The sequence below is a fragment of the Cricetulus griseus genome, chromosome 9 (genome assembly GCF_003668045.3).
Source record: "Cricetulus griseus strain 17A/GY chromosome 9, alternate assembly CriGri-PICRH-1.0, whole genome shotgun sequence".
In the NCBI taxonomy this organism is placed as follows: domain Eukaryota; kingdom Metazoa; phylum Chordata; class Mammalia; order Rodentia; family Cricetidae; genus Cricetulus; species Cricetulus griseus.
Genome location: NC_048602.1, coordinates 2,620,500 through 2,644,362, shown reverse-complemented (window position 1 = coordinate 2,644,362; position 23,863 = coordinate 2,620,500).

Sequence of the window (23,863 nt, the reverse complement as noted above, 5' to 3'; positions counted from 1 at the left end):
GCTGGGAATTGAACTCAGGACCTCTGGAAGAGCAAGCAGTCAGTGCTCTTAACCTCTGAGCCGTCTCTCTAGTCCCGGATTAGCGTTTTTATAAAGTTAGCTGAGGGCTAGAGGGAGGGCTCAGAGGTTAAAAGCGCTTGTTCTTGCCCGGGACCTGGGTTGGGTTCCCAGCACCCACAGGGCGGCTCACAAGGATGTGTAATTCCAGTTCCAGGGGGTCTGAAACTGACCCTCTCTCCGCAGACACCAGACACACACGTGGTACAGACAGACAGACATGTATGTAAACCATTCACACACACACACACACACACAAAGTAAATCTAAGTGTTTTTTAATTTATTATTTACTGAATTGCTTATTGTCTTTGTGGAGGCTTTTGCTGGCCGGAAGACAGCTTTGGGGAGTCTCTTCTTTTCCTTCCCGTTTGGTGGCAAGCCCCTTTACCCATTGAACTGCATATCCTGCCCTGAGGCACTGAGGATCGAACCCAGAGCCTTGCACTTACTAGGTGAAGGCTCTTCCTCCAAGCTGCATCTCCCAGCCCTTCTCTTCTTTAAGTGTTTTGAGCCAGCTTTTTTTCTTTTAAGATTTTATTTATTTATTATGTATACAACATTCTGCTTCCATGTATATCTGCACAACAGAAGAGGGCACCAGGTCTCATTACAGATGGTTGGGAGCCACCATGTGGTTGCTGGGAACTGAACTCAGGACCTCTGGAAGAGCAGTCAGTGCTCTGAACCTCTGAGCCATCTCTCCAGACCTTGAGCCGGCTTCTTATTCCTTATGTAGCCCACTGCAGGTGTGATCCTCCTGCCTCGGTCCTCCAGAGTAGCCATACCAGGCTCTGCAAGGATGTATTGTTTTGAGGCATTGTATGTGGGAAATGTAGAGATCCTAACCCTGTACCGCTCAGGTGTCTGATAAGGGAATCTCTTTGCTCGAAAATACTTTCTCTTAAAAATAACTTAAAAAAACCAAACCAAAACAAAACTGCATTTAGTTGTTTGTGTGTGGGTGTGCCCTAGCCTTTGTGTGGAAGTCAGAGGACAGTTTTCCGGAGTTGGCTCTCTCCCTCTACCATGTAGGTCCCAAGGATTGAACTTGGACTGCAGCCTTGGCTGAAAGTTCCTTTGTCTGCTGAGCCATCTTGAGATTCCTGAAAGATTTTCAGGGGTTGTGGGGTCTGACTTGGTGAGCTTGGCCTAGTAATTCTGAGGGAGCCATTCGGTTTGTCATTTGGATCTGTTTCATCCATTCCATACTCTCCGGTGACAAGCCCTGTTGGGTCCTGTGCTGATACCATGAAATGCAAAGTCAGAGAAGCAATCTCGCCCATCTTCCAAGCCGGGAAGAAGCAGGCCCTTAGGGATGGCAGGAAGGACATGGCCAGGTGCTTGGGTCAGTACTCAGTGGGTGGGGGCGCATGGGAGGAACGAAGCTAAAGACGGGACTTGATAGGTGAGCTATCTTTTGGATGCTACCGTGTATATTTAGAAAACACTTCAAGCAGTTTGGCTCTTGAGTCATCAGTACCAAATGAGAGGAAGACCCAAAATGCAGGCCAAAAAAAAAAAAAGAAAAAAGAAAAAAGAAAAAATGTGTACTAGTGTTTAGGTATGGCTGCTTTCTTATTTATTGCATCTCTGGAGAGTGCCCCTCAGTTGGAGGTGACAGAGATGGTTGAGGCTAAAGAGTGCTATCTACTCTTGCAGACAACCTGTTGGTTCTCAGCACTCATGCCAGCCATTCTCGGTACCAGTATCTCCAGCTCCAGGGGGATCTGGCACCTCTAGATTCCATGGGCAACCTGCACTCACTTGCTCCTCACACATAATTAAAAATAATAAAAGTGGGGCTGGAGAGATGGCTCAGAGATTAGGAGCACCGACTGCTCTTCCAGAAGACCCGAGTTCAATTCCCAGCGACCACATGGTGGCTCACAACCATCTCTAATGAGATCTGGAGCCTGCTTCCAGCCTGTGCATACATTCAGGCAGAACACTGTATACATAATAAACAAATAAATCTTTAAAAAAATAATAAAAACAAGTCAGCCGACCGACCCACGAACGAGAGCCCTCATCCAGTGGCTGATGGAAGCAGAGACAGACATGCACAGATATACACGGAGCTGAAATCTGGAATTTAGTTGAAGAGAGGGAGGAATGAAGATTGAAGGGGTCTGTACCAGGCTGGTGAAACCCACAGGAACAATTGGCCTGAACAAGGGAGAGCACATGGACCCCAGATGCTGTCTGGGAGGCCAGTACAAGACTGATCCAGACCCCTGAACATGGATGTCAATGAGGAGGCCTTGGCACTCCAGGGAGCGTCTAGTATTTTTCCCTGGTGTAAGAAGGGACTTTGAGAGCCCATCCCATATGAAGGGTCACACTCTGGCCCTGGACACATGGGGAAGGGCCCAGGCCCAGCACAGGAAGATTTGGTGGACTTTGCAAAGTTGAGGACCCTACCCTGCCTGGGGAGTGGAGGGTGGATGGGGTGGGGGTATGTTTGGGGGTGGGGGAGGAGGGATGGGAGTGAGGGGAGGGAGAGGGAGAAGGGACTTACATGGGAAACAAGCTTGTTCCCTAACTTGAACTGATAAATTAATAAAAAAAAATAATAAAAGCAAATCTTTGAAAACAGGTTACCAGCCTTTGGGTGGTGGAAAACCAACACATTTAGAATTCTGTCTGTTGGTTCCCAGACTCCTTCACCATTTGGGCCAAATAGTGAAGATATGAAAATAAAGGGCTGGGTGATTTTTTTTTTTTCAGTAACCAGCTACAGGTGGAGTATGGGTGCGAGGAATTAGCATGGAAGGGGAGAAGAAGAAGAAGAAAAAAATTGGGTCAGCCCCAGATAGGAAAGGAGGGACAAGTGACAGACACGACGATGCCATCCCTCCCTCCCCTCCCCTCCCCTTCCCTCCCCTCTCCTCCTCCTTTTTCCCTTCCCCGGTATTACTGAAAAACAAGCAAACAAACAAAAAACCAAAAAGCAACTCACCCCCCAAACCCTCAAGTTTTGTGTCAGTGAGGATTGTCTATTGAAACGTCCATGAATCTGAAAGTTGATGCAAGAGAAATCAGAAATTTCTTGGGTCAAGGGACAGAGCAAAAACCATGTTAGAGCAAGAGACGTGGGGGTGGGCCTAGGCCCTATCTCAAACGATATGATAGATTCTGATGCCCTCCTATGGAAGGCCTCACCCTCCCAGGAATGTATAAAGGTTTGTGATAGGTAGGGTGTTAGCTGAGGGATGGTACAGGAGGAGGGGAGGGATTGGGGATCTGGGAGTAACTTGTGAAACTATCTTGTTTCTAATTCAAATAAAAAAGATGAAAAAAGTCTGAAAAAAAATTAGAAAATTTCTAACTATTGCAGATTTCACAATTTCCCCCCCCAAACAGAGTATTAAAAAGAAAAATCTTTAAAAAAAAATAAAAAAACATGTTTAGAGAAATGGAGCTTGCTTCGTGCACACAAGGCCCTGGGTTCCAAATCCAGTGCCAGGCCCATGGGCATCCCCATCCCAAACAGAGAAAATAGAAGGTTTCTGAGCAAGGTAAAAGGAGCAAATTTGGCTTTGTCTGAAGTTCCAGCCGTTGTTCCTGGTATCCACTGTTTGCCCTTGTCTGTCTTTGGTGCTTTTAGATCAAACTTCCTGGCCTAGTGACTTATGGGTGTAGCCTGTGGCTGATGAGGGCTAATGAGCTGTGTGCAGGATGAACCACCCAGTACTGGAACTTTAGTTACCAGTGCAATGCCTCTAGGGCCCTCCTTTTGTTTTGATGACTGGCAGCTTTTTTTGAAATGGTGGCCACCCTGTCAGTCTGTATCACAGAGTGACAGTGGGCTTGGCTGGTTCACTACATACAGGTGTGAGGGTAGCCAGTCCCTGAGGTCTGGGACCTGTCTGTTACTGCAGCGTGCCTAGCAACGCCTAGCAACTGCCACTATGCTTGTGGAAGCAACTGGGAGAGGCAGAGAAATAAAGCATTTCAGGTGGAAAAGATAATAAAACCATTAGGAAATAACACTAAACTCACTCCTTCTTGGGGGTGGGTGGCTAGGATTCGGAGAGAAGGGCGTTCTTGTTGTTGTTGTTGTTGTCTGTTCATTTGTGTTGTTTTTGACCATTTGACACATCTGGAGTCATGTGGGAGGAGGAAATGGCATTTGTGCATCTGTGGGCTTTTTCTTGATTGATGAGATTGATAGGGAAGGGCCCAGTTCACCTCAGGCAGTGTCACCCCATGGTAGACGCTCGAGAGTCATATAAAGAAAGCAGTCGGTAGGCAGCTGCCCTCCATGGCCTCTGATTCAGTTCCCGCCCTTGTTTTCCTAATGATATACTGTGACTGACCGATAGACCAAATAAACTCTTTTCTCGCCAAGTTGGCTTTGGTCAGTGTTTTATCATAGGAATAGAAACCAAACTGGTACAAAGGTGTGAAATGCAGAATCTGATTGGAAATGCAGACAACTTCAAAAAGCCCTGGACACAGAACGTTAGCAATTACATATGTGTGTATTTGTGCATACATACATACATGCATACATGCATACATGTGTATACAGATGTGTATATACACATATACACACATACTTGTACCCATGTCAATATCTGAGCACACACGCACACGCACATGCACACACACACTTTGGTAGAGCTGGGGCTGGAGTCCAGGGCTTCATGCTTGCTAGTCAAGTGTTCTGCCACTCACTTTATCCCCGGTCACCTTTCTCATTTCATTTTGAGATAGGTTCTCACAGAATTACCCAGACTAGCCTTGAACTCACTTCTGTAGCCCAGGCTGAATTGGAATCTTCTATTCTCCCACCTGTATATTAAAGGCCTGCATTAACATGACATTAAAGCCATGCTTAATATGACATTTTTTTTCTTCTTTCCTTTTTGTTTTTCAAGGCAGGGTTTCTCTGTGGGGCCCAAGCTGTCTTGGAACTCACTATGTAGACCAGGCTAGCCTCGAACTCAGAAATCCTCCCGCCTCGGCCTTCTGAGTGTTGGGATTAAAGGCGTGCGCCACCAATGCCTGGTTTAATACTGACTTTTTCTGAAACAAAACAAAGAAACCAAACAAACCCCCCCAAAAAGCAAAACAAAAACAAAAACAAAAATAAAACAAACCAAAAAATCAAAAAATAAACAAACCCCCAAACCTCTACAGAAAGATTGCAGTAAAAGTTTCCTAAAGTTGGAGGAATGCGAGGATCCAGGCATCGTTCCATTGTGGACATCTCAATAAACTCTCAGCACCTCGCACCTGCCACAGGATGTTTTTTTATCATGATTTAATTAACCAGCCGTTGCAAGATTTCATGTTCCAGATAGGAAACTGGCTTACTCAATTATTTCGTCCTTGTTCAATGGGCCCTGATGAGCGATGGCCCCGATAACGGAGTCCCTGTCTCCACACACCTCGTTATTCTACTTTGGGTCCCTTAATTAGTTGAGAAGGTTAAGGGTTTTTACTTCCGCAAGTATCATGGGTCTGTTTTTTTGAAAGTGACCACAGAGTCTGATACAACTTTAACCAGCCCACTATTAAAATGTGGGGAACACAAAGGACAGTTTAGTACATTGCAAGTTGGTAACTGGCCAGAAGCTGAGTGAGACACCCGCGTAGTAGGGCCCTGAGGAATTCTTGTTTCTGGATGGGTGAGAAGGGCACACTGTCTTTGGTAAAATAAGATTAGATTGGCTTTCCTGTAGAGGGATCCATCATGTAAGGCTTTTGAACAGTGCGGGGGGGGGGGGGGATTGAATGAGGCAAGTGGCCCCTGTAAGAAATACAGTGATTAAGAATCTTTTTTTTTTCTTTTTGAGTCAGTGTCTGGCCTGGAACTATCTGCTTTGGCTTCTCAACTGCTGGGATCACAGACATTTGCGACTACATCTGACTGGTAGTTATTATATATATATATTATATATATATATATTTTTAAAGATTTTATTTATTTATTATGTATACAACATTCTGCTTCCATGTATATCTGCACACCAGAAGAGGGCACCAGATCTCATAACGGATGGTTGTGAGCCACCATGTGGTTGCTGGGAATTGAACTCAGGACCTCTGGAAGAGCAGTCGGTGCTCTTAACCTCTGAGCCATCTCTCCAGCCCCCGGTAGTAATATATCTTAATGTTGTCTCAAAACAATGAAAGTTTGGGCCTGAAGAGCTATGTCTCGAGTTTAAGAGTGCTTGCTGCTCTTCCCAAGGTCCTGGGTTCTATTCCCCGCACCACATGGTGGCTCATAACCACTGCAACTCCAGTTCCAGGGGATCTGACACTCTCTTTGGCCTCTGAGAGCACTTGGCATGTATGAGGTACTCTTTCATACATACAGGCAAAATTCATACGTAGAAAAGAAAAAATTAATCTTTAAAAATAAAGAAAAGAGTGTTGTAATCTCAGCTAATTGGGAGGCAGAGGCAGAAGGATGACTATGAGTTCAAATTCAGCCTGTTGACTCAGAAAGTAAAAGGAGGACTCAAACTGTAACTCAGCCACATGGAATCCTCACATCAGAAATAAAAAAGAAAACTGAGAGGGAGAGGCAGCAGTAGGCTCCGAGGGCGAAGGACACTGGTGTCAGCAATCTCCGCCTCTGACTTTGCTTTCTCTTCGAGGGCACTAAGCAGATGGGCTCCGTCTTCCTGACATTTTTCACCTTTCTTGTAAAACCAGAAGTTCAATTTATCCAAGCTTCAGATGTCTAGTCTGGGGAGGTACAGAGTTTAATTACAGGAGGTCCTCTGGGTTCAAAATGGATCTTCATCATGAAGAGTAATGGCAAGTCTTGACTTTATTAATGAATGAAAAGTTTGCTCGATGAGAGTCAAAAGGAACGTGCGATTAAAAGACATGATATATTATCATATATCTAGCTGTCAGTAATAAATTAACATTAGCTCTGGATTTTGTACACTTTGCATCCTGAATATATACCTAGAAATACTTCATAATTATAGTTCAGGTCTCAAGAACCATCATAAATTATCCGCCTGTCATTCATTCTCCGTTAGAGCCTCCGACCCCTGTTACTAATGCAGTATATTGGCATCTGGAATCGCTTGGGCTGGAGTCAGGAAGCTGCCTCGGTGGGTTAAAAGTGCTTTCTGTGCAAGTGCAAGGACCAGAGTGTGAATCCCTAGAACTCACAAGAAGCTGGACACCTAGTGTGAGGGTCTGCAATTCCCAGCCCTCCTAGGATATGATACATATATGCAACAAAAATACCAATAAATAAAGGTTGTAAGATCTCTAACGTTGCGAGTGGCCTTTCTTGAGACAGGATCTCCATGTTGCCCAAGCTGCCTTGATCCTTTTTCGTCACTCTCCTGAATTGCTATGGGATGACAGGTTCAAGCCAGCAAGCCTGGCTTTAACCTTTTCTTAAAAGAATTCCTTATTTTTATTTTATGTGTATGAGTGTTTTGCCTGTTTGTATGTCTATATGCCATATACATGTCTGGTGCCTGCAGAGGCCAGAAGAAGGGGGTCTGGAACTGCAGAGGCTGTGAGCCCCCAGGTAGGTGCTGTGGGAACCGAACCTGGGTCCTCTGCAAGCATAGCCCACAGCCAGTGTTCTTAACCACTGAGCCATCTCCCCAGCCCCTTGGCTTACATCCTCCGAGGTCCTAAATCAAGCAGAAGAATGTGCAGCAACCGTCCACGGCCAGGAAAAAGAGGGGAAAGGGCAGAGACGCTTGTTTGCTCTAGCGGATGTGTGTCTGGCTTAAGTTTCAGCCCAGATGTTTCCATGCTAATTCATTTTTAAAAATTTCCCCGGGGAGCCCGGTCATAATAAGCAAGAGAGGCTGTGTCATCGAGGCTGGGGTGGAACTTAGCCTAGAGAGCTCCTTGATTAGGAGCTCTGTCTCAAGGATCTGGGCGGGAGGACATGAATTTGGGCTGACAGTGGCCTCACTGGACAATGCCCTGGGTTCAATTACCAGCATTAAAAAAAAAAAGAAAAAGAAAAAGTTACTGTAAGTCCTCCAGTACCAGGGAGGTGACCACATAGAGATGATGAGTTGGAGGCAAAAAAACAAAATAAAATAAAATAAAATAAAATAAACCAGTGACAGTGACATCTAGTGGCCCATCTTGGATGTGCAGCTATGCCACCGGGCACTCCAGTGGGAAGAGAACCATTTCCCTGGTCCGGGCGGCCCAAGGCACAGGCATGCAGGCATGACCTTGGGGCTTTGAGTCAGTCCAAGAGTCCGGTTTCTGGCAGCGATTCCCCGAATGCAGGATGCCGTGTGGTGGGGATCCAGGAAACCTCAGCAGCAGGCTGGGAGTGGAGGATGACAGGAGGCTCCTTGCAGACCAGTCCACACAAGCCACAGACTTGGGGGGCAGCAGGAGGAGGCACAGCAGGGCCGCCCGCTGGAGCAGGGAGCAAGCCTCAGCCAGACTGTCTCCCTGCCTCAATGTAGACTGGTTATTGGCAATTTTTAAGCAATTTTCAGTCGTCTCTGTCAATAAAGCCACTCTCTTCTCTGCACGGGGAATGAAAATGAGATTCTGAGGTCTCCAAAAGGACTGTCTCCTTTTGCCACTTTATCTGACTAGGAGCCAGGTAGGAAGGAGCCCAGCGGAGGGGGTGGCGGGGTGGGAGCTATTTGCTGTGCCCCCATCGCGGCTGATGGGTACTAGCACCTGATTCCTTCCGAGGAGGGCTGTGATAGGACACCGCTAAATTCTTCCTGGAGAAGGAGTGCTTTCCATAGAGACCTTTATTGATGAGAGTGGCCCAGGAGGAAAATGAAATGCTGGGGACGAAGAAAGACACTAACGGGAGAGGTAACTGCCCATCACACCGAGGAAGTCTAGCTGAGGGCTAATCCTGGACTTCAAAATGTGTCATCTGTTATTTTGACAGCTCTTCTTGACGAGATGGACCAGGAGGAGCCAGCGGCGGCCGCCAGCACGGAGTTCCGATTCTTGCTTCTGTCAGTGACCCAGCGGGCTGGTGGAGGTGGGAGCCAGTGTTCCTGGCTCTTCTTCTTAGAGGGGGTTGTCAGTCTGAGGCTGGCCTGGGCTACATATGAGACCCTGTCTTAAGATAAAGAAGACGTCCTCAAATGGATAATCAAGCCAGGTGGTGCAGGCCTGTAATCCCAGGTAATCAGAAGGCCGAGGCAGGAGGATTGCAAGTTCAAGGCCAACCTGGACAATGTAGTGAGACTTTGTCTCAAAAATTAAAAACAACAACAACAACAACAACAACAACAACAACAACAACGAATAGTGGGAAGAAGGGGATGCGGTGGGATTATAGTTCCGCAGTGGATGCTTGCTTAGCTTTTGGGAGGCTCTCCAGGATTGAAAACAAACCAAACCAAGGAGCCACAACCAACACGCACGCACGCGCACGCACGCACACATGCACACACGCGCACACACACGCATGCACGCACACACACCACAAACACATACACACACATGCACGCACACACACCACACGCACGCACGCACGCACACGCACACATGCAGGCACACACGCAGGTACACACACATGCGCACGCGCACCCACGCGCGCGCACACACATGCACATATGCAGGCACGCACACACGCAGGCACACACACACACGCAGGCACGCACACGTACGCATGCACACACGCACACACACAGCAAGTAGCCTTTAGGATCTCAGCTTTCATGTCTTCATATACCGTGAAAAAGCAAGTCTGGGGAACATTGGGGAAGGGAGGAGAAACATGCGTAGTGCTAGGAAAAGTCCAGGGCACAGTTCCCACGCCTTTCCTGGCCTTGTCAGACGTGGTGTGACGCAGGAAGGTACCAGGCGTGTGGACGGCTGCAGGCTTTTGTGAGGAGGTGACCAGGCCCCTGTGACATTCATCTCGCTGATCTGCTTTTCTCCTTCGGCTCCTGTCTCAGGGTCACCTTTAGGGATGACCTTGTGATCAGCTCCTGGTAGCAAGAAGCCTCAACAAATAGGTCACCATCTCAGGGGCTGGAGAGATGGCTCAGCTGTTAGGAGCACCTGCCGCTCTTCCCGAGGATCCTGGTCAGATTCTCAGCACCCAGGGGATCCCACGCCTTCTTCCGGCCTCCGTGGACACAGCATGCACACGGTGCACAGAAATGCATGCTGGCGAAGCACCCACACACATAAAATAAAATGAGAAATATGCGACACTGGCTGTACGTGATGACAACCGAGCCCATGAATGCCGGTGTGGTACCATGCTGAAGTGCCCGGATGCTGCAGAGTCTTCTGACCCGCGTGGGGGGCTTGGTGTAGGCACAACCAGGCAGCCGGAAAGACATCTTGGAGTTGTGGCTGAGCCAGGTGTAAAACATCTCAGGGGGGCTTTGCAGGTGGAGGCTCTGCGCCTGGGGCTCTGCCATGCTTCTTCACACATTTGTCTGTGAGCTGTTCTGTCATTAGTCACAGGTGCTGTTGCTGCCTCAGCATCTGTCCGCCCTGGTGGCACCGAGTTCCCACCAGGCTCCAGGAGCCTGCCAGGCCCGTTCATTGGTATTTCCTCCGGCTGAGGACAGTCAGTGATCGAATAGAACAGTGATTTCACTTGGCACACACGCTCCTAGGCGTGGATTTAGCTGGAGGAGACGCCCAACAGCAGTCTTTTGGAACTGGGTGTGGCGGGGCATGCCTGTGATGCTAGCAGTTGGGGGAGTGAGGCAGGAGGATTCCAGAGTTTGAGGTCAGCCTAGGCTGCATAGTGAGACCTTCTCTCAAGGAACTAATACCTGCCTCAAAGGAAGTATTCGGGGAGAGGGTTGGCCTAGGAGAGAGAACAAAGCTGTCATCCAATTAGGACCTAGGCATCAGTCTTAGTGATGGCTTGAGAGTTCTAAGAGTCTAGCTGTGGGACTTAGTGCTTAACCCCTCTGTGCCTTATTTTATCGTAATACAGGGATTGTGTGACTCAAAGTGTTGTTAAAAAGTTTAAAGGGGGACTGGAGAGATGGCTCAGCAATTAAGAGCACTGGCTGTTTTTCCAGAGGAATGGGATTCAATTCCTAGTACCCATTGGGTAGCTCAAACTGTTTATAACTCCAGTTCCGAGGGATCCAACATCCTCTCCTGGCCCCCTTGGGTGCTATAAGCACATGACATACACCCATATATGCAGGCAAAACCCCATACACCCTAAAAAAGTTTAGAGGACGACTATATATATATATATATATATATATATATATATATATGTGGTGCTACTGCGACTGATTGATGGAAAGTGATCAGTAAATAGAATATTTGTAAAAGATTCAGAGAAGTGTGACCCAAAGTAAAAGGACACCAGGGGGACACTACAAGCGTTTTTTTGATGGCTGATGAGGACAGGAAGAGGGGCCCCTCTGCTCCTTCGGCTTACCCTGGGTGGGAAGCTTTAGTATGTAGTGCACACCAATGACAGACAGACACAGACGTCGGTGGACACACAGAAGAGAGGAAGAGAGTGGGGTCACCCAGCCACTCTGTCCCCTGTCCTTGGCTTAGAGTTGTAGTGTGAGCTTCAGAGGCAAGTCACATATGACCACGCGGGGCTTGGCCTATTTCTCCTACGAATGGATTTTGTTGGCAACTGAGCGCACCCTAACACCCTGCGATTTAGTTAAGAAGTCCTGAAGCCTTTGGACTCGACACTGACGTGTTGAAAGCGAATAGAATTTACATGATTTAAGTGGCTTACGAGGATCCACACCCCTCTGTCTTCAGATTTAAATGTTCGAAGGCTCCGGATTTGATATTTCATCAGCAACAATGACATCTAGGGGTTGGTTTCTCCAGGTTTCACCCAAGATGTCTGTGCTCTGTTTGGAAAAGTGAGGACACTAACACTTCTACGATGCCGAGAATGCCAGCTAAGAGCACACGGACTTGGTCAGTAGCCAAGGTGACACTCAGGGATCAATGAAAGGAAAGTGGCAGTGGCCTCAGCTGTCACCTAAGAACATGACTCCCTTTCTACAGTGACAGCACACCCCACATTGCTTACTGTTCTCATTTCCCTTTGACCTGTATGTCAGCTCCATGGCACCCTTTGCTTTCTGTTTGATCCAAGTCCATTCTGCCAGATGGAAGGATCCATCTTCCCTGTGTGGAAAGGGGCCAAGCCTTGGCTTCTAGATCCTTCTCTCTCTCTCTGTCTCTCTCTCTCTCACTCTGTTCATTCTTCGAGGAGCCTGTGGAACATGATTTGGAAGTTCATATAGGCTCTACTCCTTTTATTGTTGTTTGCAGTGCTGGGCCTCGAACCCAGGGCCTTGTGTATGAGCTACACTTCTGGCCTACTGCTTTTTAAGAATCAGATTTTTCCAAGTGGAAGCCAGATCACGCTCTCCATTGTGTAGCATTGTCCATCAGATTCACTCTCAGCCTTTGGTTTATTGTCTGTAAGTCAGTCAGCTAACAGCCTATATTAAGCTCTCACTGTCACCTGAGATCAACTCAAGGTTTGCTCATGGTTTCTGGACCCTGTTGCTTTGGGCCTGTAGCCAATCAGGACATTGTGGGAGGAACATGTGACAGGGCGGAGCTGTTTGCCTTGTGGTGACTGAGAAGTGGAGAGAAATACAAGCGGGGGGGGGGGGGTGTCTTGGGAACCTTCTACCTGTTGTCATCCTGTTTCTTCCCTGTACGTGGGCTTTTAGAGGGCAGCGTGTGCAAATTACAGCAATCGCCCTTCAATCTTTCCCTTTCTGAAAGGGCCTGGGAATCTCCAAATGGAATCCTTTTAGGTCCAGCCCGATGTCTCTGGTGCTGCCCCAGCCTCAGCTCCATCCATGTGTGCCTGGGGTGGTTTGAAAGAAAATGCCCCCCCCTCCATAGGGAGTGGCACTATTAGGAGGTGTGGCTTTGTTAGAGTAGGCGTGGCCTTGTTGGAGGACGTGTGTCACTCTTGGGGTGGGCTTCGAGTTCTCCCAAGCTCAAGGGTGGCACATAGTTGCTCCTACTGCCTTCCGAGCGGGCACTCTCAGCCCCTTCTCCAGCACCTCGTCTCCCTGCGCGCCACCATGTCCTGCCGTGACGCTGATGGGCTGAATCTCCGAAGCTGTAAGCCTGTCCCGATTAAATGTTTTCCTTTATAAGAGCTGTGCTCCAGGAGAGTACAGCACCTTGCCTGGGCAGCACAACAAAGCTGATCCTGTCGGTGGGGGTGCAGGTGAGCCTGGCCTGTGGGGGTGAGAGCAGGAGAGCTGCCCCACCCCCTCTCTCATATGCAAGGGTTATGGAAATGTGCCCTCCCCTCTGCCCCTCGCCACCTGTGACGGGCGGGAGAGCTGTCCTGGGGGGGGGCATGAAAATGGAAGAGCTGGCCCTGCCCCTCACCAAGCACCGCAATCTGGAGAGCGGGCCCTGCACGTCACCTCACCTGTAGAGCTGGCCCTGGTGGGGTGAGTGGGCGAGTTGGACCTGAGAGTGTGAGAGCCGAAGAACTGGACCCCACGCCCTGCTGCCTGCTGCATTGGGCGAGTTAGCCCGGGCAGTGCCAGACAGCTCTCTTGTGGTGACGATGAGGGAAAGCTGGCAGGCTGACCAACCCAGCTGCCACCCAGGCCCGGAACCAGGACTGTGACGTAGCCCACCCCAATACCCACCTCATCTGTGATCCGCTGGAGCGTGTGAAGGGTCTGGACCCGAGACCCAAAGCTACAGGATCTCAGTGACACAAGACAGGATACCCAAGAGGAGTCCCAATGCAGGCCCACTATCAAGGGTGTAGCAGAAGCTGGGGGCCTCGAACCAGACCAATGACTCATTGCAGTGAACATTTACAAGTAAAGACGTATGGACTAAACGGTGTATTGTGTGACTCACTGGGCCACACTACAGCTTCCATGCTGAGATTTTTTTTTTCCTTCGAGACAAGGTTTCTCTGTGGCTTTGGAAGTTGTCCTGGAACTAGCTCCTGTAGACCAGGCTGGTCTCAAACTCACAGAGATCCACCTGCCTCTGCCTCCCGAGTGCTGGGATTAAAGGCGTGAGCCACCAACACCCGGCTTTGTTTGTTTGTTTGTTTGTTTTTTGTTTTGAAAGCAACTATCTTTTAGGGGAGCCTTCCTTGACCTTTCTGACCGGGCCAATCCCTTACCCATTCTTCATGTCTAACATCCCCTGTTCACATTAAAAAACAAACCCATAGCTATAGTTCTTGTGTGTCTTAATAGATCAGTGTCAACTCCTTTCCATCCTGCTGAGCTGAGGATTTGGCTGTGGTGTTTCGTCATAGCAATAGTAACCCTAACTAGGAAAGTGGGCCTTGAGTCGCCTCATTCACACAAGGTCCTCCTGACTGCTAACAGCAAGATGAAGATAAAAGGGTGGTTGATATAGCCCCTTTGCATCTGGGAGACGTTCATGCCTGTTACTTAAGGATTCTTGTAGACTAGAGCCTTGGCAGATAGTTCAAGGAGTGGGGTTTACCTCCGCACAGCTCTGGGTGGAAGAACCACACTCAACTCTCTTTCGACAGACTCCTAAACCGTTGCCCTCCTCACTAACTTCACTCTAAGTAGTCCTGATGCTTTGCCTTAAAAAAGAAATTATCAACTGATATCTTATTATCAAGTGATATCTTTACCTGGTGTGTGTTTGTGTCTCTCAGTGTGTGCCACAAGAGTAAGGTGTCTGAAGAGGCCACAAGAGAGTCACATCCCCTGTTTCTGGAGATACAGGTGGTGGCAATCCACTCATGGGTGCCACGAAGCAAATTCAGGGAGTGCAATTCATGCTTTTAACCACGGGGCCATCTTTTCAGCCCACCACCCCCAAATAGTATCTTTTTTTTAAAGGATTTATCTATCTTGTAAACAGTATTCTGCCTGCATGTATCCCTGCAGGCCAGCAGAGGGCACCAGATCTCACTACAGATGGTTGAGAGCCACCATGTGGTTGCTGGGAATTGAACTCAGGACCTCTGGAAGAGCAGACAGTGCTCTTAACCTCTGAGCCATCTCTCCAGCCCCTCCTTTGTCCTTAATAAATACTTCCTGAGTGTGGACTGTGTGGCATGGATTGTGCCTGGCACTCACAGTTCGTCAGTGGATAGAACAGACTGAATATCTGCACAGGAAGGGGCCAGTGAGCACACAGACCAACGCACAGTATGACTTCAGTGCTAAAAAGAAACAGGGAGAAGGCTCAGGAGGGCTGGGTGGGCTGGCACACTAGGAGGCCACTAGGGAGCACTAGGGAGGCAGGGGCAGGCTGATATCTGTGAGTTTGAGGCCAGCTTGGTCTCCAGAGTGAGTTCCAGGACAGCCAGAGCTACATGAAAAAACCATGCAGAGCTACAAGAGGGAGTGTTCGGGGGAGACTCCCTGGAGGTAGACCAGAAGTATGAAATCCAGTGATGAGTTTTCCAGGCTTGGGATGCCTGGGATGAACAGTAGGTAGAGCCTGAGCTGAGTATGTTGGAGCAAACTGCCGTTTTCTGGACTAGAAAGCGAAGTTACGACTGCTGGGCGGGACTGCTTTGTGAGGAGTCATACGGGGCCTGCGTCGATTCTTAAGGTCCTGCCCCAGCACCGAGCTCTTGCTGTTTTCTTCAGGTGGTACCATCTGAAGCAATGCCCCTTTCTCTCCTCTCCCTCTCTCTGCCCCTCAGCCCCCAGGACTGGGAATCTGGAACAAACTGTGAGACCAGAGAAGAGTCCAGAAACAAATGGGATTTTAAAGTTGTTAGGGCATTTTTGGTATTCAGTCCCCCAAGATGAGCAAAGTGTCTTGTCTGGTAATTGCAATTAATGGCCCTGCTATTCAAGCATATCCGTCAATAAATCTCCTCTAATAACCGATTGGGCATAGTCGTTGCCATAGTTATGTCTCTAAATTGAGCCCAGGGTAGTTGGCCACGGCACTGACCTTATTGGGGTCAGGGCTGCTTCCTGACTGTGTGACTCCATATCCCAGGAATTAAAGCCACCCTCCAAGGGGCTGGCTTCCAGCCAGATGAAAGGCAGCCTGAGCTCCTCCGCTCAACTGCCTGGAGATTTCCTGTAAATCTCTTAAATGTGGAGTAAAAATCTTTGAAACCCTGGCACACCAGTGAAAGGACTGTCCCATCCACTTTGCCTCTGTGCTGGAGTGCAGTGGGCAGGGAGACGTCGCATCAGGTTGGTGACAGTCAATGACAATCATGGCAGATGTCAGGTCAGAGTTGGTCAGCAAGCCAGCCTCTCATCATACAGTGTCCTCAGCTTTTCCCTTCTAGAGAATTCCGACCCCATTCACAGGTACTCTCTCAAGGCATCCTTTTGCCCCCAGTCCCCCGATTCTGCTCTTCCATGGGCAATCAGATCGCTCTATGTTCACCATGTGCTCGGGGGCCGTTCTCGGAGGCTCTGGCCGCGGTTTTAGAGACTGACTCTGACCCTTCTCCACCTATCTGACATCCCTTATATCTTCAGCGGGCCTCAGGTTTCTAGAACGCCCTTTCAGAACCAAGTCTGGACCACATACTCAGGTAGGAGTATTTTTAGATGCCTCGGCTCGTATGTTGGGGACGACAGATAATTACGAAGAAAGAGAAGGGTGAATGGGGAGGTAAAAATGTTTTTGACAGTCTCTTAATTCACAGGCATGCAAAAGAGAGGAAGAAAGAAGGGAAGAAAAGAGGGAAGAAGGGAGGAAAAAGAGAAGGAAGGAAGGAAGGAAATAAAGAGGAGGAAGGGCATGCATCTCCTATCTCTGGGTGGGCTCGGGCTTGATTTAAACTTTGGGAATTTTCTTCATTACCCTGCTCTCATATTCTTTCATTGTTTACCTCACAATTTATGTCCTAGGGTGAGAGATGTCTGTCTGTCTGTCTGTCTGTCTGTCTGTCTGTCAGGTGGTGTGTCCAGCCTCCACCTGGATTCAGCAGGCCTGGCTTGGCTCAGTTTCTGCACTTCCTTCCCTTCTGGAAGTTTCCTTTCTGTTGCTTGGACAAAGCACCCTGAACAAGAGCCGCTTGGGTGAGGGACGGGGTTTAATTTATTTCATCTTGCCGGTTCTAGTCCATCTCGGAGCGAAATCAGAGCAGGCATGCAAACAGGGGTTTGAAGGCAGACAGTCTCGCTATTCCGTGCAGCGCTGCCTCCTGCCAAATAACCCATTTCCCAAAGAAACACACCAGGGACCACAGAGCAGGCCACTTGCTGACTTGCACAGGTTCATGCTTAGGTAGCTTTTTTAAATATCCCAGAACCACCTGGCTAGGCCGTGACACTGGGGCCCAGTGGGCTGGGCCTACTGTTTTAATTTAAATCAAGACACACCCCCAACAGACTTGCCCACAGGCGGATCTAATCTGGGTGATGCTTCAACTGAGACTCTCTTCTCGAGTGTCCTAGGCCGTGTCAAGCTGACAGTTAAAGCTAACCAGGACTCAGGGTATGGCGGGGTTTAGCTTGTTCATCTTCTCTGGAGGGTGTAGGAAGAGTAACAGATTTCCACATGGGAGAAAAACCTGTCATGTCACCTCTGTAAGACAAAGAAAATGCTTTATTAGTTTGTTTCTAACTTTAAAAATTGCCAGGTGGAGCCAGGAGGTGGTGGCGCACGCCTTTAATCCCAGCACTTGGGAGGCAGAGGCAGGCGGATCTCTGTGAGTTCAAGGCCAGCCTGGTCTACAAAGCTACAGAGAAACCCTGTCTCCAACCCCCCTCAACCAAATATTTTTGTGTATGTGTGTTTGTCTGAGTCTATTTACTCGTAACATATGCATGCAGGTGCCGAGGGAGGCCAGAAGAGGGCGTAAGATCCTCTGAGCTGAACTTACTGGTGATTGTTAACTGCCTAGTGTAGGTGCCGGGAACCAAACCCAGGTCATTAGTACTCTTAACTGCGGGGACAAATCCCCAGCCTCTAGTTTGCTTCTAATTTTTAAAGCTTTAGCTTCATTTTTACTTTTAATGTGCGTGTGTGTGTGTGTGTGTGTGTGTGTGTGTGTGTGTGTGTGTACATATGAATGCAGTGCCATTATAGTCCAAAAGGGGGCATCAGTTCTTCCTCCCCCAGGACTGGAGTTACGGGCGGTTGTGAGTCACCTGATCTAGATACGGGGAACCAAATTTGGGTCCTCGACAAGAGCAAAGCATGTTTCTAACCACAGAGCCATCTCTCCAGCCTCTGCTTCTAGCTTTGCAAACAACCTCCGAATGCAGTGAAAAAACGACAGGGCTGTTATTAAAGTGGATGAGATTCGTAAGAACACCCTGAGTCGGTGCAGGAAACTTCCAGTTGTAGCATTTTAGTGAGTAACGAAAGAGATACCAATCCGTGCGTGGGCGAGCCGGGCAGCAGAAGTGTGTGTGCTTGTGAAACAAGAATACCAAACAGAATACCAAACAGTGATATGCTATTGGAAGGAGTTACAGAAGGATCAAGAGATGTTTTGTTTATTTCTTTTAAAGATTTTATTTATTATGTATACAACGTTCTGCTTCCATGTCTATCTGCACACCAGAAGAGGGCACCAGATCTCATAACGGATGGTTGTGAGCCACCATGTGGTTGCTGGGAACTGAACTCAGGACCTCTGCAAGAGCAGCCGGTGCTCTTAACCGCTGAGCCATCTCTCCAGCCCCCAAGAGATGTTTTAAACAAGAGGAAAGGAAAGGAAACACAATCAAGGCACGAAGCCGGGAGCTTCACCTCCCTCCTCTCTTCCTTGCTGGTAGGCCTTGGCTCCCCTGCAGAGATTGCAGACACAGACATCCGATTCACTGGCTGTGACCCTGGGTCCTGTTGGTGAGAGTGTATGTATTACTTCCCTTTGTGTCACTGTGACCAACATTCGCGACGGAAACCAGGAAAGAAAGACTTATTTTGGCTCATGGTTTCTGGGCATTCTGCTCATGGCTGCCTGGTTCCTTGCGCCTGAGCTGGGGGAGCTCGTGGCAGAGAGAGGAATCAGGGCTGAGAGGAAGAGAAGAGGGAAGGGTGGGATGCAGGCAGGGAGGAAGAGAGGGAGAGAGGGAGAGAGAGGAAGAAGATAAAGATGCCTTCCAAGGGCCTGCTCTCCTCCAGACAGGCTCTACCTTCTAAAGTTTCCAGAACCTCCCAAAATAGCCCTGCCAGCTAGGGACTGAAACTTAAAAAAAAAAATGTGGGAGACATTTCAGAATCCATGCATAACACTACGAGTCCCAAGTTTGTGGCATTTCATCTCTCTGGATTTCTCAACCTCCCCGGTGGTGCGTCCTGCTGCATGCTGGCCGCCGTTCGATCAACGGGAGGAGGAGGAGTTCGTGGCAGTGGCATCTTAAAGAAGCTGAGAGCAGACAACTCCGCAGACGACTCCGAGTTCCAGTCGAGGGCGGATGGCAGATGGGGCTGTTAATCTTCATGCTGCTACTTCACACTCTTTGAACGTCCAGGGTGCACGCAGTGTGTACCTGGCAAGCTCGGCCGCGCACTGGCACCAGGAGCAGCAGGGCTGGCTCCTCAGAGGCAGGCAGAGCACAAGGAACCAGAGAAGCCCAAATGCCTGTGGATGGCTGGAAGGGAAGAGGAGGAAGTGGGGAGACTGGGAAGGATGCGGGTTCAGGCCGGATGGGAACACAGTGCTCTCGGAAGACCCCACTCCTGGCCAGCAGTCTTTCCTTCCCTCGGTCCCCACGGCTCCCACCTCTCCTTTCCCGACTCCCAAGGCTCCTTTGTCTTTCCTTCACAGTTATCGACTTTCATGATGAATTGCAATCCGATGCAGTTTTCAAAAGGTTTTATTTTTATTTACACATTGTGAGTCATTAATAAATGACTCGGTACAAAACCCGAGACAGAAATGGACACACAGTGACAACGAGGTCCTCCTTATGCTCACTGCCAGCACCCCTACAAAGGGACTATTGCTAATGATTTATTGTATTTTTTTCCCAGAGACTCTGTAAATACATACATACCACACATACACACTGTTTTACACATTGCTCCCTCGCCTTACTCAGTCATATGATTTGGGAAACGGTGCCACATTGGTACGCACAGAGCTGCCTTGCTAACTGTGAAGATGGAGCAGAATCCCACTTATGGCTTCACCACCCTTTACAAGTCTCCTCGTGTTGAAGGACTCTTAGTTGGTTGTCGGTCCCTTGCTATAGTGAGTTACCCTGTAGTCTTGGGTAACACAAGCACAAAGTGCCGGGAGAAAACATGGCTACAACAGGAGATTCTTGGTTAGAAGGTGTATGCGTTTTAAAATTTGGAAAAATAATATGGATGCATATTTCCTTTATTTCTGATTTACAGTTTCACCTTGCAGTGTCAGTGTTATCTCGAGTTGGTTTCTGATGGTCGGTTAGTCTTGGGGCTGGAGAGGTGGCTCAGTGGGTTAGAGCTAGTTCACACTGCTCTTGCAGAGGACTTGAGTTCCATCCCCAGCATCCTTGCCACGTGGCTCACAACCATCTGTGACTCCAGCTCGGGGGAACCTCACGCCCTCTTGTGGTCTCTGTGCTTGTGGCACATGCCCAAACAAAAAAGAAGTAAATCATAAAAATTTAAAAAATAAAATAGAGTAACTTGGGTTTCCACGAGGAAGTTAGTGCCTTGCCGTTATGAGGAGGAAAATCCAGCTGGGGTGTGTCAAATTCATGGAGGTCACCAACTGAGAGAGACTGGAGACAAGGAAAGAGCCAAGGAGGCTTTATAAACGAGAAGCCTCTGCATCTGGATTAAGCCAGGCCAGCGTGGCAGCTGTGCACAGAAGATTATTTAGCGTGCTGTGCCCATGTCTCTTTCCACTATGCTCTCACAGCTTTTTCCTTCCGGGACCTGGCGCTCACAGAGCACACTGGCATTCCTGGAATATGTTTTCTCTGGAAATTGCATATAAAACCCATGGTTTCATTGCAAATAAAAGTTTCGATTTACTGTGACTTGACTGCAAAGTGGCCTTTCCATCCATAAAGCCCTTGGTTACTTATGTGTGGGAGCCTGTGTAGGCTGAAGCCACCATCTCATTTCCAGCCAGTGACCTTGAGATGGCAGCAGCATCACATTCAATCCTGCCATGCTCCCAGTCCATTACAGAGTGAAAGTAAAAATCTCAATAAATCAGAATAACACTGATTATTATAATTTTATTATCAGAGCATTAAGTCAATAAAACTTATCTAAAACATGGTTTGCATTGTATACAGGTCTCACTAGTTGTCCGGCATGTCCTAAAAGCACGTTTGAAACAACAAAATGAAGAAATCAGTGACAAATTGTGTGCGAGCTGGGACTTGTCTCATGCTGTCATAAAACTAGACCTTCTTTGCGCATTGTAAAATATTCCTTTTGAAGACGTTAACATACCCATAATGCCTTAGGTCTGCCCAACTGCATTTTGTGTCCTGATGTCTGCTTACATGGCTTCTCCTCGTCGTCTGGCCCTTTGTCATTTATGGTTTGATATAGGAAGGGTTGTCTCATATATGACATTCCTTCAGGAAAGGAGAAGGTAATTTTTTTTTTAAATGAGAAATAGTGAAATTTATTTATGAAAGGAGTCAGAAATTTATTGAGAAATGGCTATAATAGAAACATACAAATGTAAACCTGCTTAATAGCGTATTCATTACCAGGAGAGGGTGTCCAGGCTGTGACTCGGTAACATGAAAGGGGGTGGTAGGTGGCTCCCATTCTGCTTACATCAGACACAATGCCCGACTGCCCTTCGTTTCTGTCTTGCTGTCAGAGCATCACAGTGTTACTGTATACTTACGGTACCAGACACTACAATGCTTACACCCATATTTTCCCATTTTTACTCTCTAAGAGATAGGCTGCTGACGTGTCATTTCTGGGATGCTGGAAAGGTAAATTCAGAATGCATTACTAGTTTAATTTTTTTTTTTTAATCTCTCTGCAGTGCAGACTGGCTTTGACCTTTCCAGGTCTGGGATCACATATACCTGTTTTGGTATATGTGATCCCAGGGCTGGGTTGGCATATACCAACCATTACGCCACGTTCAATATGATGTTTTTTTAGAAAATTCCAATGTGAGGTGCTCTTCTGTGGTGTACAGACGTTGGACAAGATTTGGACTAGAAATCAAATGGTTGAGGTTCTGTGTACTTAGAGACTTTTTTCTCCTTGAGTTTAACACACTTTGTACAGCATGTTGGAAGTGTAGTAAGTGTGCAATCATGTGTGTGTGTGTGTGTGTGTGTGTGTGTGTGTGTGTGTAAGGTGTGTGTGAGAGAGAGAGAGAGAGAGAGAGAGAGAGAGAGAGAGAGAGAGAGAGAAAGAGAGAGATTTCCTGAATTTTTGTGTTCACCACATGTGACCTATACATGCAGGATTCCTAGGAGGCCAGAAGGTCAAGCTACTCTAGAAAAAGCCACCCCCACCAAGTGTGTCTGACCAGCCTTGTAGATCATTCCAAATCTAGTCAAGTTGACAGTGAAGATGAACCATGACTCAACCAAGGCACAGGGACCCCACCTGCACTGTGGTTCAAACCCAGGATTTTCTGTGTTAAAAGTGCTTGATAAGTGATTTCTGTAACCACCCTTTTGACTGATGGTCAGGAAATAGCTATAGATGGATATGTCACAGGCAATCCAAAACAGAATCCAATTAGACGCTCACATTTTATCTGAGTGCAACGGATACAGAGATGGAAATAAGGTAGGGTTAAATGTAAATAGTTGAGAAATGCCTTTTGGCCATGGTAGCCTGGCAAATCTGGTTATTAGATGAAATACTTATTCCGCACTGGCAGAGAAGTATTGATTTCATTTGGGTGACAGTGTCAATTTGAGGGTCTTGATTGACCATGGTGGGAAACGTTTGAGTAAAGTGGTCTCACAAGACAAAGAGTTCTTTGGGTTGTACTAACAACAGCGTGTGTGTGTGTGTGTGTGTGTGTGTGTGTGTGTGTGTGTGTGTATGGATTTCAGAGTTGACCTGTATTATGGCTGCAACTTTGCAGGCTGAAGGTGCTGAGAGAGAGACCCAGTGACATAGGCTGACTGAAATTGAGAGCAGCTTCCCTTAGATGGCAGTTTCTTGTTCCCAGAGCATATTCCAAGGAGTGATGGCAGAAAGACACAGGTCTAGGTATCTATATAGGACTAATAGGGAGAGGGGTGGTTCAGGGGCAGCTAAAACACCTAACCCAGAGTCTGCTCAGGCTTATTTCTTCATTTATTTCTATGTATGAGTGTTTTGCCTGAATGTGAGTATTATATGCATGTCTGGTGCCTTGGAGGTCAGAAGAAGGCATTGTATCCCCTGAAACTGGAGTTATAGATGGTCATGAGTCACCATGTAATGTAGGTGCTGGGAACTGAACCTGGGTCCTTTGCAAGAGCAACCAGTGCTCTTAACTGCTAAGTCATCTCTCCTACTCCCAAAATTAATGTTTAAAAGTTATTTGAATTATGTATATATGTGTGTGTGTCTATGTGTGGGTATGTCCACATGCCTGAAGAGGCCAGAGGAGTCGGATCTCCCGGGAGCTGGAGTGACAGGGGACTGTGAGCCACCTGATGTGGGCACTGGGAATTGAACTCAGATCCTCTGAAAGAGCGGAACAGTGCTCTTAATCACTGAGCCATATCTCCAGCCCAAGGCTCATGTTTTGAACACAGGGAGGCTGTGGAATTTTTAGAGGTCTAATTGGTGGAGGTCGGGAGGAAGGGGCTTTGAAGGGCCGTGGTCCTGTACCTCTTTTCTGGTCTGTTGTGATGTGAGGAGAGCTGTTCACTCCATGGACTGAAATCCCTTTGAAACCATGAGCCCAAGTACACATTCACCCCTCACACTGTTCCTGCCCCCCCCAGATGTTTTCGTCCCAGTGATACAAAGTAACAAATACAAACCATAAAGGAAATAGT